Raw genomic sequence first — 10866 nt, 5'->3', positions numbered from 1 at the left:
GGGTTGGGACTGCGTCTGATACTGAACCTGTGGCTGGGGCTGCAGCTGATACTACCCCTGAGTCAAATAATGAGGTCCCGGAATGGAGCTCTGGGGTACCATGGGAGTACTGGGGTACTTCTGTCCGAGCATGCCAAATGCAACTATTGAAGGGGAAGTCGTTCCCTGCTGCCGATGTGAGGGTGGAAATCTCCGTCCTCCTCGTTGAGCCCCTAACAGACTATGCTGCCCTCCCTGAGCAGTAACTCCGGGAGCAGTATACTGAGCCTTCAGCTGGCAATCTCGACTCTGGTGCCCAGGCAGTTTGCAATAAAAGCAAACTGACTGTCCCAGAGAGCAGGCTGTGGTGATGTGATCACTGGACCCACATCTGAAACAGCGAATGTCGCTGGCGAGTTATTTCCGGTGCTGCTGTGGAGACCGAAAATGTCCTGAGGAAGACTGCCCTGACTTTTGAGGCCTACACAATACCCCAGAAGTACCCTGACCTGGCCGATTGCGACCGCTCTACTACTGTGTAGCCTGTGGCTGCTGGATCTGTCCAGACGTCTAACTTGGCTGCTTCCTTTTCCTGTCCGGAAACGCTCTCTGTTGATCTGACTCAATCATGAGGGCTCTGTCCAACGTCTCCAAATAAGATGCGCAACCAAGATCGGCAAGCCTTACTTGCAAATGTTCATCCAGCCCCTGAATGAACTGCTGCATACGTGAAGTGTGTTAGAGTGTATACTAAAAGTCTAGCTTTTGTAAACATTTATTTGTTGAAATAAAAGAATCACATTGGTCAATATCTACATTTATTTATTAAATGTAATTGTTCAATTAATTGATATAGTAGACAACATGGAGTGTGGTGTCACACTCAGAAGATCATGTTGTCGGTTCTCTATAAATTATAAACAGTTGCTCGCGACTAAGATAGAAAGGAACAAACTATCAGTATAGTCGTAGTGTAATTAAGTATTAGTTTATCTTGACTAATAAATTACACTGATACACTTTAAGTGTATTGAGTAGGATCATTTAGGTAAGTTCTTTTTGTACTGACTTAGTAAAAGAACTAAACCTTAGTTACTATGGAAGTGTGTACTCTTAATCCTAATATAATAACAAGCACATATATTTAATATTTATTTCTTTGATTTATCAAAGGGTGAGGTTTAGCTCGATAAATCAATATGTCCGATAAGTTGGAAAATGATATTACTTATAGTGTGTGTTGTTGATTATAGAAGGAATCTGTGTCCTAGTTATCTAAGTTGAGAATGTCCCCAAGAAAAGCTCATAAGGATTGCCATGTTAAACCCTGCAGGTGCACCTAGTCCGACATGACAATGAAGTTGAGTGGTACTACTCTTGGTGCTAGATATTAATTAAGTGAGTTGTCGATAACTTACTTAATTAGTGGACATTCATAATCTTAAACACAGGGAGACTAACACACTCATGATAAGAAGGAGCCCATAATGTAATTTGAGATTGGTGCGGTAGTGCGGTAATAACTCTCTAGTGGAATGAGTTATTATCGATGAACTTGAGTTGTGTGTTCGGGGCGAGCACGGGATACTCAAGCTCATCGGAAGGCCAAAATCAATTTCTCCTCTAGGTCCCTATCGTAGCCTCATTATAGCCTCAACTCCATCCAAATGTAAGGCTCTTCTTGGTCTCCAAGAAATAGGCCGGTCCAATGCTTGGTGACCAAGCAAGGGCCGACCACAACCTCTTCTATAAGGGTCGGCCCTTTGCTTGGTGACCAAGCATGAAGGGGCCGGCCACAATATTCAAATAAGGAGGGTTGTTTTGAATTTTTTAAAAATCTTCTCTTTGTAGAAAACTATAAGTTTTAAAAGAGAGTTTTTAATTTTCAAAATTTTCCTTATTTGAATTTGGCCACATGTTTTAATAGAGGGTTTTTAAAGTTTTAAAACTTTCCATTTTTAACCATCCTCATGGTTTAAGAAAAATGGAAATAAGTTTTAAAATTAAAATTTTCTATCATCATGTTAAAAAAGGAAATTTTATAAGAGAGTTTTTTAAATTTTAAAACATGGTTTTAATTTTTAGAAACTTTCCTTTTTTAACTCATACTTTAGAAAAGAGAGCTTGCAAATTTTATAAGAGGATTTCTTCTTGTAATTTTTTTTAAAAAAAAATTATTTTTCCTTTCCTTTTAATTGTGGCCGGCCACCTTGCTTGGTGCCCAAGCAAGGGCCGACCAATAGGATTAAACCAATCCCAATCCTAAACCAAATAGGATTGATCACAACCATTGATTGGTGATTGATTCAATCAAGAGGAAAGAAAAGGAAAAATAAAAAGGGAAAAGGAAAATTATAAAAATCTTTCCTTATTTGCCTTGGACAAGTAATATAAAAGAAGGGGTAAGGGGGCTTCATGATACACAACTCTTATTCTTTGGCTTGGAGATCTCAAGTGGCCGACCCTCTTTTCTCTCCCTTCTCTTTTCCCTTTTGCTCTCTCTCCTTGGTGGTGGTGGCCGGATTTTAGAAGAGGAGAAGCTCTTTTGGGTGGTGTTCATCTTGGAAGATCGTCGCCCACACGACGTCTAAGGCGAGGCGAGGAATACGGCAGAAGATCTCGAGGTCATTAACATACAAAGAGAAGGTATAATTAGCAATTGTTTTCCGCATCATGCTAGTTTTACTCTTTGTAAGAATTCTAAATACAAGAGGCAATTAGATCTAGTTTTTCAAAATAGTTTTTCAAGTTTTTGTTTTCTTCTTATTCGAACTTGTGTTTCGATTTTTCCTTTTGGTTAACCTAGAGTTATTTAAGGAAATAAATATTAGCTTTCCTTAAAAGGCTTTCCCTAGGCGGTGGTGGTTGCTCCCATATCCAAGAAGGTCATGTGCCTCGCCATGCAGTCCTAGAAGCCAATTTTGAAAATTAATATTTATGGAATTAATAATGTAGGTAGATTTGAATCAATAGTGTTAAGTTCCGCTTGCGATTCAAATCTAAACCATTAAGAACAGATAAGTTAAATTTGGAATCAATGATGTTAAGTTTTGTCTGTGATCCTAATTTAACTTCTAAAGAACACAATAGGTTATTTAAGAAAAGGTTCGACACTTGTACAAAAATTTTTGTACAGTGGAACCGGTATGTTTTCCTAGGATTAACCAATAATTGGTATCAGAGCTAGGGTTTGCCTCTGTGTATTTTTAGAATTCAAATAGGTTATGCACATGTCATGCATAATTTAGGTAGGAAAATAGTAGGATGTGCTAACTCTTTGGTTGCAGGCTCCAACTATTATAGCTAATTGTTATTATGTGTGATTGGACCCTTGGACATGTCAAGGGCATTATTTGTGTGCATGATTGTATGTATAAAATACAGCAGGAGCTGTATTATTTTTAGAATTTTATTTTTCGATCTAGATTACATGTACATTCCCTCGAGGAATATAGGATCGATATATGTAAAATTCTTTTCTTGTTGCGAATCGGATTCTTGCGAGGCGTGGTACATTTGGAGCACCAGAGGCGCAGTGGAATAAGAAGCAAGATGGATGCGACAACTTGACCCGATGGCGGTGGCTAAAGATGACAGCAGCTAGGGTTGGAGCATACCGAAGACAGTGAAGGAAAATGCCATAATAGTTGGAAAATTAATTTCCAAATTTATTGCTTTTATTTATTGTGATATTTATATGCATGTGATGTATGCTAGCATAGGTTAAAATCCTCAATTTTAAATTACTAAGTGGGAGAGGGATTTTAATAAATCCCATGGTCTCCATTACTGGTTTGTAAGTGATGCAACAAGCTTGCGTGTTGGCTCTGAGTGCCTCCCTCCACAACGGATGGGTTTGTTGCAGATCACTAGATCAAACTTCCTTTTATGGATGGTTATAGGAAATTATTTAGGAGCGTGTGATCTTCTCCAACTGAAGGGGCACAATCCTATTTAATGGACTTAGTATCAAGTAATGGTATACACTTAGACGCATTCAATAGTATCCTCCCCAACGGAGTCACTGCTATTGTATTGTGTGACCAAAGTAAAATCAACTATTAATTTTATTTGTCATAAAGTTAGGATGACAAGATAATAAAATTAATGGGTCACACCCTCCTCTTAGAAATGATGAATTTGTATACGTCCACACTAACGTGGCATGCAATATTCACGGTGATTTGAGGTGTTGATTAATTTAAAATAGTATTGTTTGAGGAATCAATATTATTCTAAATTTAGAGTCTTGACCAAAGTTTTTTTTTGTGATTCTTAGGATGACTTTCAACCCACTAGCCATTATACTGAAAGAGAACAAACTTACTGGTCCCAATTATATTGATTGGAAAAGAAACTTGGACATTGTTCTTACTGCTGAAATCTATAAGTTTGTACTGACTGAGGCTTGCCCTGATGCACCTGACGGTGACTCTAGACAGAGGAGATTGAGTATCATAAGAAATGGGTAAAAGCTGATGAGATGGCGCGGTGTTACATTTTGGCATCTATGTCAAATGTTTGCAATATCAGCATCAAGATTTACCAACAACTTATGATATAATGAACAATCTCAAACAACTCTTTGGGCACCAGAGTCGGACTGCTAGGCAAGAAGCAATGAGGAAGCTAATGACAGCCACCATGACTGAGGGGACACCCGTAAGGGATCATATCCTCAAAATGATGGCCTATTTGAACGAAATACAAGTTCTTGGAGGAGAAATATTCGATGGGGAAACCCAGGTTGATATAATTCTCCAAACACTGCCTAGAAGTTTTGAGCAGTTCCGCCTGAACTATAACATGAACAAAAGAGAGTATACGTTAGCGGAACTTCTGACAGAACTACAGGCAGCAGAAGGAATATTTCGTCACAGTTCTCAGATTTACTATGCTGAAAATGGTTCTACTTCTAAGTCGAAAGGCAAGAAGAAGAAGAAACAAGTCTTTTCAGCAAAGAAGGTGAATAAACCTCAGAGTACAGGATAGAAAGCTAGAATGAAGAAGCCGAAGGGCAAGTGCTTCATCTGTAAGCAGTCTGGACATTGGAAAGCGGACTGTCCTCGTAGGAACTAGAACAATAAAGGTATATCTCATACTCTAGTAGTTGAAACATGTTTAGCGGTGTTATCTATTAGCACCTGGTGTGTAGATACGGGAGCCACTGATCATGTCTCCATTCTTTGCAGGGGTTCCAGGAAACCCGACGACTAACTGAAGGAGAGATTACCGTCTACATGGGCAATGCTACTAAGGTGGCGGCTGTTACAGTGGGAGACGTCTACTTATCTTTTGATAGGAATAGAAATTTGATTTTAAGAAATTATCTTTATATACCCATTTTCAGAAAGAATTTAATTTCAGTTTCTAAACTGTATTTGGATGGATATTCAATCTCTTTTAGTAACAATGTCGTTATAAAGAGAAATAAGGTGATTATCTGTTCTGGTGCATTGGTTGGCAATTTATACACTTTAAATCCAATTTCTCCCACAAAGCAAAATATGGAAATTAATAACACATCTTCTAACTCTAATAAGAGGAAAGAACCTTCGGAAATGAACCAAACATATCTTTGGCATCTAAGGCTTGGACTTATTAACTTAAGTAGGATTCAAAGGCTTGTAGCCAATGGACTCTTGGGTTCATTAGAGTTGGAAAACTTTCCAACATGTGAATCCTGCTTAGAAGGTAAAATGACCAAGAGACCTTTTAAGGCCAAGGGGTACAGGGCCAAAGATGTGTTAGAACTGGTTCATTCTGATTTGTGTGGTCCTATGTCTATCCAGGCAAGAGGTGGTTATGAATACTTCGTCTCCTTTATAGACGATTATTCAAGATACGGATACATTTACCTGATGTGCCGCAAGTCTGAATGCTTTGACAAGTTCAAAGAATATAGGGCTGATGTGGAGAAACGTCTTGGTAAAAGTATCAAGATACTACGGTCTGACCGTGGTGACGAATACCTCTTTGGAGAGTTTAGGAATTACTTATCAGAAGTCGGGATTCAATCCCGATTGACTGCACCTGGTACACCCCAGCAGAATGGTGTGGCAGAACGAAGGAATAGGACTCTTATGGAAATGGTTAGATCGATGATGAGTTATTTAGAATTACCAAATTCGTTTTGGGGATATGCTTTAGAAACAGCAGTGTACATTTTGAATATGGTACCTTCTAAAACAGTTCCTTCTACTCCCATGGAATTATGGAATGAGCGTAAGCCTAGTCTGAATCATATCCGGATATGGGGTAGTCCAGCACATGTGCTGAAGGGAGATACTAATAAGTTGAAATCACGTACAGAAGTTTGTCTGTTTGTGGGATATCCAAAGGGAACGAAAGGTGATTTGTTTAATAATCCTAAAAATCAGAAGATCATTGTTAGCACCAATGCTCGATTTTTAGAAGAAGATTATGTAATGAACCATAAGCCCGTGAGTGAAATAGTTCTAGAAGAAATTAGAGAGGACACGTCTACTTCAGTACCAACAGTTCAAGATGAAGTACCACAAGAGACTGCAACACGTGTCACACATGATACACAACCACAGACGGTGCCTCGTCGTAGTGGGAGGGTTGTGAGGCAACCTGAGAGATTCATGTTTTTGGGTGAGTCTTCGGACTTCATCCCAGGTAAACATGAACCAGATCCCCGAACATATGGCGAAGCACTCCAAGATATAGATGCAGTATCTTGGCAAAAGGCAATGAATTCCGAAATAGAATCTATGTATTCTAATAAGGTCTGGGAGCTAGTAGAACCACCTGATGGTGTAAAAGCCGTTGGATGCAAGTGGATCTACAAAAGGAAAAGAGGGACAGATGGGAAGGTAGAAACCTTCAAAGCAAGGCTTGTTGCGAAAGGGTATACTCAGAAAGAGGGAATCGACTATGAGGAAACTTTTTCGCCGGTAGCCATGCTTAAGTCTATCCGGATACTCTTGTCCATTACTGCTCATATGGATTATGAGATTTGGCAAATGGATGTCAAGACAGCTTTCCTTAACGGAAGTCTTAAAGAAAATATATGAAGCAACCAGAAGGGTTCATTGAAAAAGGCAAAGAGCATCTAGTGTGCAAGCTTAATCGGTCCATTTATGGATTGAAGCAAGCTTCAAGATTTTGGAACATCCGGTTTAACGAAGTAATCTAGTCATATGGATTTATTCAGTGTCTGGATGAGTCTTGTGTATACAAGAAGTGTAACGAAAACGTGGTGGTATTTCTTGTACTATACGTAGATGATATTTTGTTAATTGGCAACAATATCAAGGTATTATCAGACGTAAGGGTATGGTTGTCCAAACAATTTGATATGAAGGACTTAGGAGAATGTGTACACATTCTTGGGATCAAAGTAATAAGAGATCGCAAGAAAAGGATATTGTGTCTATCCCAAGCTTCATATATAGATACGATCCTTGCTCGTTTTAGCATGCAGAACTCCAAGAAAGATTTCCTACCTTTCAGGCATGGAGTAGTCTTATCTAAAGAGATGTCTCCGAAAACGTCAAAGGAGATTGAGGACATGAAGGCAGTTCCTTATGCATCGACCGTAGGAAGCCTTATGTATGCAATGCTATGTACGAGACCTGATATCTGTTTTGCCGTGGGCATGGTTAGTAGATATTAGAGTAACCCTGGACAAGGACATTGGACTGCTGTAAAGCATATATTAAAGTACCTGAGAAGCACTAGAGATTATATACTAGTCTACCAAGCAGACGATTTGCTCCCTGTGAGTTACACGGATTCGGATTTCCAATCAGATAGGGATAATAGTAAGTCTACGTCAGGCTATGTGTTTACTCTAGGAGGTGGAGCCATTGCATGGAGGAGTGTTAAGCAAAAATGCGTCTCGGACTCGACCATGGAAGCTGAGTATGTGGCAGCCTCTGAGGCAGCCAAAGAAGTTGTATGGCTCAGGAACTTTCTAAATGGATTTAGATGTGATTCCTGGTTTGCCCAAGATCATCACAATTTATTGTGATAATAGCGGTGCAGTTGCAAACTCGAAGGAACCACGAGCTCATAAGTCAAGTAAACATATAGAGTGCAAGTACCACCTGATACGAGAGATCGTCAAGCGAGGAGAAGTTGTCATCGCCAAGATTGCATCAGAAGATAACCTAGCAGATCCTTTCACAAAAGCCATTCCGGCGAAAGCTTTTGATCGGCATGTGGAAGGGATGGGAATCAGATGTAAGGCAACAGATATGACAGCTTAGTCTTTTAGTATAAGTGGGAGATTGTTAGAGTGTATACTAAAAGCCTAGCTTTTGTAAACATTTATTTGTTGAAATAAAAGAATCACATTGGTCAATATCTGTATTTATTTATTAAATGTAATTGTTCAATTAATCTATATAGTAGACAACATGGAGTGTGGTGTCACACTCAGAAGATCATGTTGTCGGTTCTCTATAAATTATAAACAGTTGCTCGCGACTAAGATAGAAAGGAACAAACTATCAGTATAGTCGTAGTGTAATTAAGTATTAGTTTATCTTGACTAATAAATTACACTGATACACTTTAAGTGTATTGAGTAGGATCATTTAGGTAAGTTCTTTTTGTACTGACTTAGTAAAAGAACTAAACCTTAGTTATTATGGAAGTGTGTACTCTTAATCCTAATATAATAACAAGCACATATATTTAATATTTATTTCTTTGATTTATCAAAGGGTGAGGTTTAGCTCGATAAATCAATATGCCCGATAAGTTGGGAAATGATATTACTTATAGTGTGTGTTGTTGATTATAGAAGGAATCTGTGTCCTAGTTATCTAGGTTGAGAATGTCCCCAAGAGGAGCTCATAAGGATTGCCATGTTAAACCCTGCAGGTGGACCTAGTCCGACATGACAATGAAGTTGAGTGGTACTACTCTTGGTGCTAGATATTAATTAAGTGAGTTGTCAGTAACTTACTTAATTAGTGGACATTCGTAATCTTAAACACAGGGAGACTAACACACTCATGATAAGAAGGAGCCCATAATGTAATTTGGGATTGGTGCGGTAGTGCGGTAATAACTCTCTAGTGGAATGAGTTATTATCGATGAACTTGAGTTGTGTGTTCGGGGCGAGCATGGGATACTCAAGCTCATCGGAAGGCCAAAACCAATTTCTCCTCTAGGTCCCTGTCGTAGCCTCATTATAGCCTCAAGTCCATCCAAATGTAAGGCTCTTCTTGGTGTCCAAGAAGTAGGCCGGTCCAATGCTTGGTGACCAAGCAAGGGCCGGCCACAACCTCTTCTATAGGGGCCGGCCCTTTGCTTGGTGACCAAGCATGAAGGGGCCGACTACAATATTCAAACAAGGAGGGTTGTTTTGAAATTTTTAAAAATCTTCTCTTTGTAGAAAACTATAAGTTTTAAAAGAGAGTTTTTAATTTTCAAAATTTTCCTTATTTGAATTTGGCCACATGTTTTAATAGAGGGTTTTTAAAGTTTTAAAACTTTCCTTTTTTAACCATCCTCATGGTTTAAGAAAAATGGAAATAAGTTTTAAAATTAAAATTTTCTATCATCATGTTAAAAAAGGAAATTTTACAAGAGAGTTTTTTAAATTTTAAAACATGATTTTAATTTTTAGAAACTTTTCTTTTTTAACTCATACTTTAGGAAAGAGAGCTTGTAAATTTTATAAGAGGATTTCTTCTTGTAAAATTTTTTTAAAAAAAAATTATTTTTCCTTTCCTTTTAATTGTGGACGGCCACCTTGCTTGGTGCCCAAGCAAGGGCTGGCCAATTGGATTAAACCAATCCTAATCCTAAACCAAATAGAATTGATCACAACCATTGATTGAAGATTGATTCAATCAAGAGGAAAGAAAAAGAAAAATAAAAAGGGAAAAGGGAAATTATAAAAATCTTTCCTTATTTGCCTTGGACAAGTGATATAAAAGAAGGGGTAAGGGAGCTTCATGATACACAACTCTTATTCTTTGGCTTGGAGATCTCAAGTGGCCGGCCCTCTTTTCTCTCCCTTCTCTTTTCCCTTTTGCTCTCTCTCCTTGGTGGTGGTGGCCGGATTTTAGAAGAAGAGGAGAAGCTCTTTTGGGTGTTCATCTTAGAAGATCGTCGTCCACACGACGTCCAAGGCGAGGCGAGGAATACGGCAGAAGATCTCGAGGTCATTAGCATACAAAGAGAAGGTATAATTAGCAATTGTTTTCCGCATCATGCTAGTTTTTCTCTTTGTAAGAATTCTAAATACAAGAGGCAATTATATCTAGTTTTTCGAAATAGTTTTTCGAGTTTGTGTTTTCTTCTTATTCGAACTTGTGTTTCGATTGTTCCTTTTGGTTAACCTAGAGTTATTTAAGGAAATAAATATTAGCATTCCTTAAAAGGCTTTGCCTAGGCGGTGGTGGTTGCTCCCATATCCAAGAAGGCCATGTACCTCACCATGCAGTCCTGGAAGCCAATTTTAGAAATTAATATTTATGGAATTAATAATCTAGGTAGATTTGAATCAATAGTGTTAAGTTCCACTTGCGATTCAAATCTAAACCATTAAGAACAGATAAGTTAAATTTGGAATCAATGATGTTAAGTTCCGTCTGCGATTCCTAATTTAACTTCTAAATAACACAATAGGTTATTTAAGAAAATGTTCGACACTTGTACAAAATTTTTTGTACAGTGGAACCGGTACGTTTTCTTAGGATTAACCAACAAAGTGTCCTCAACAACTAGCTCTGGACAAAATCTGGCCAATCTGTCAAACTCTGCATTATACTCTGTCATTGACCGGTTGTTCTGTCGCAGACTCAGGAAATCCTATCGGCGAGCCATCTGATAAGCTCGTGGGAAGAAGTGGCTCTCAAAAGCCACTCTGAATCTGGCCCAAGTGATGTTCTGTTCGCCGA

The sequence above is a fragment of the Zingiber officinale genome, chromosome 9A (assembly GCF_018446385.1).
Source record: "Zingiber officinale cultivar Zhangliang chromosome 9A, Zo_v1.1, whole genome shotgun sequence".
Taxonomy (NCBI): Eukaryota; Viridiplantae; Streptophyta; class Magnoliopsida; order Zingiberales; family Zingiberaceae; genus Zingiber; species Zingiber officinale.
This window is presented reverse-complemented; position numbering follows the sequence as displayed.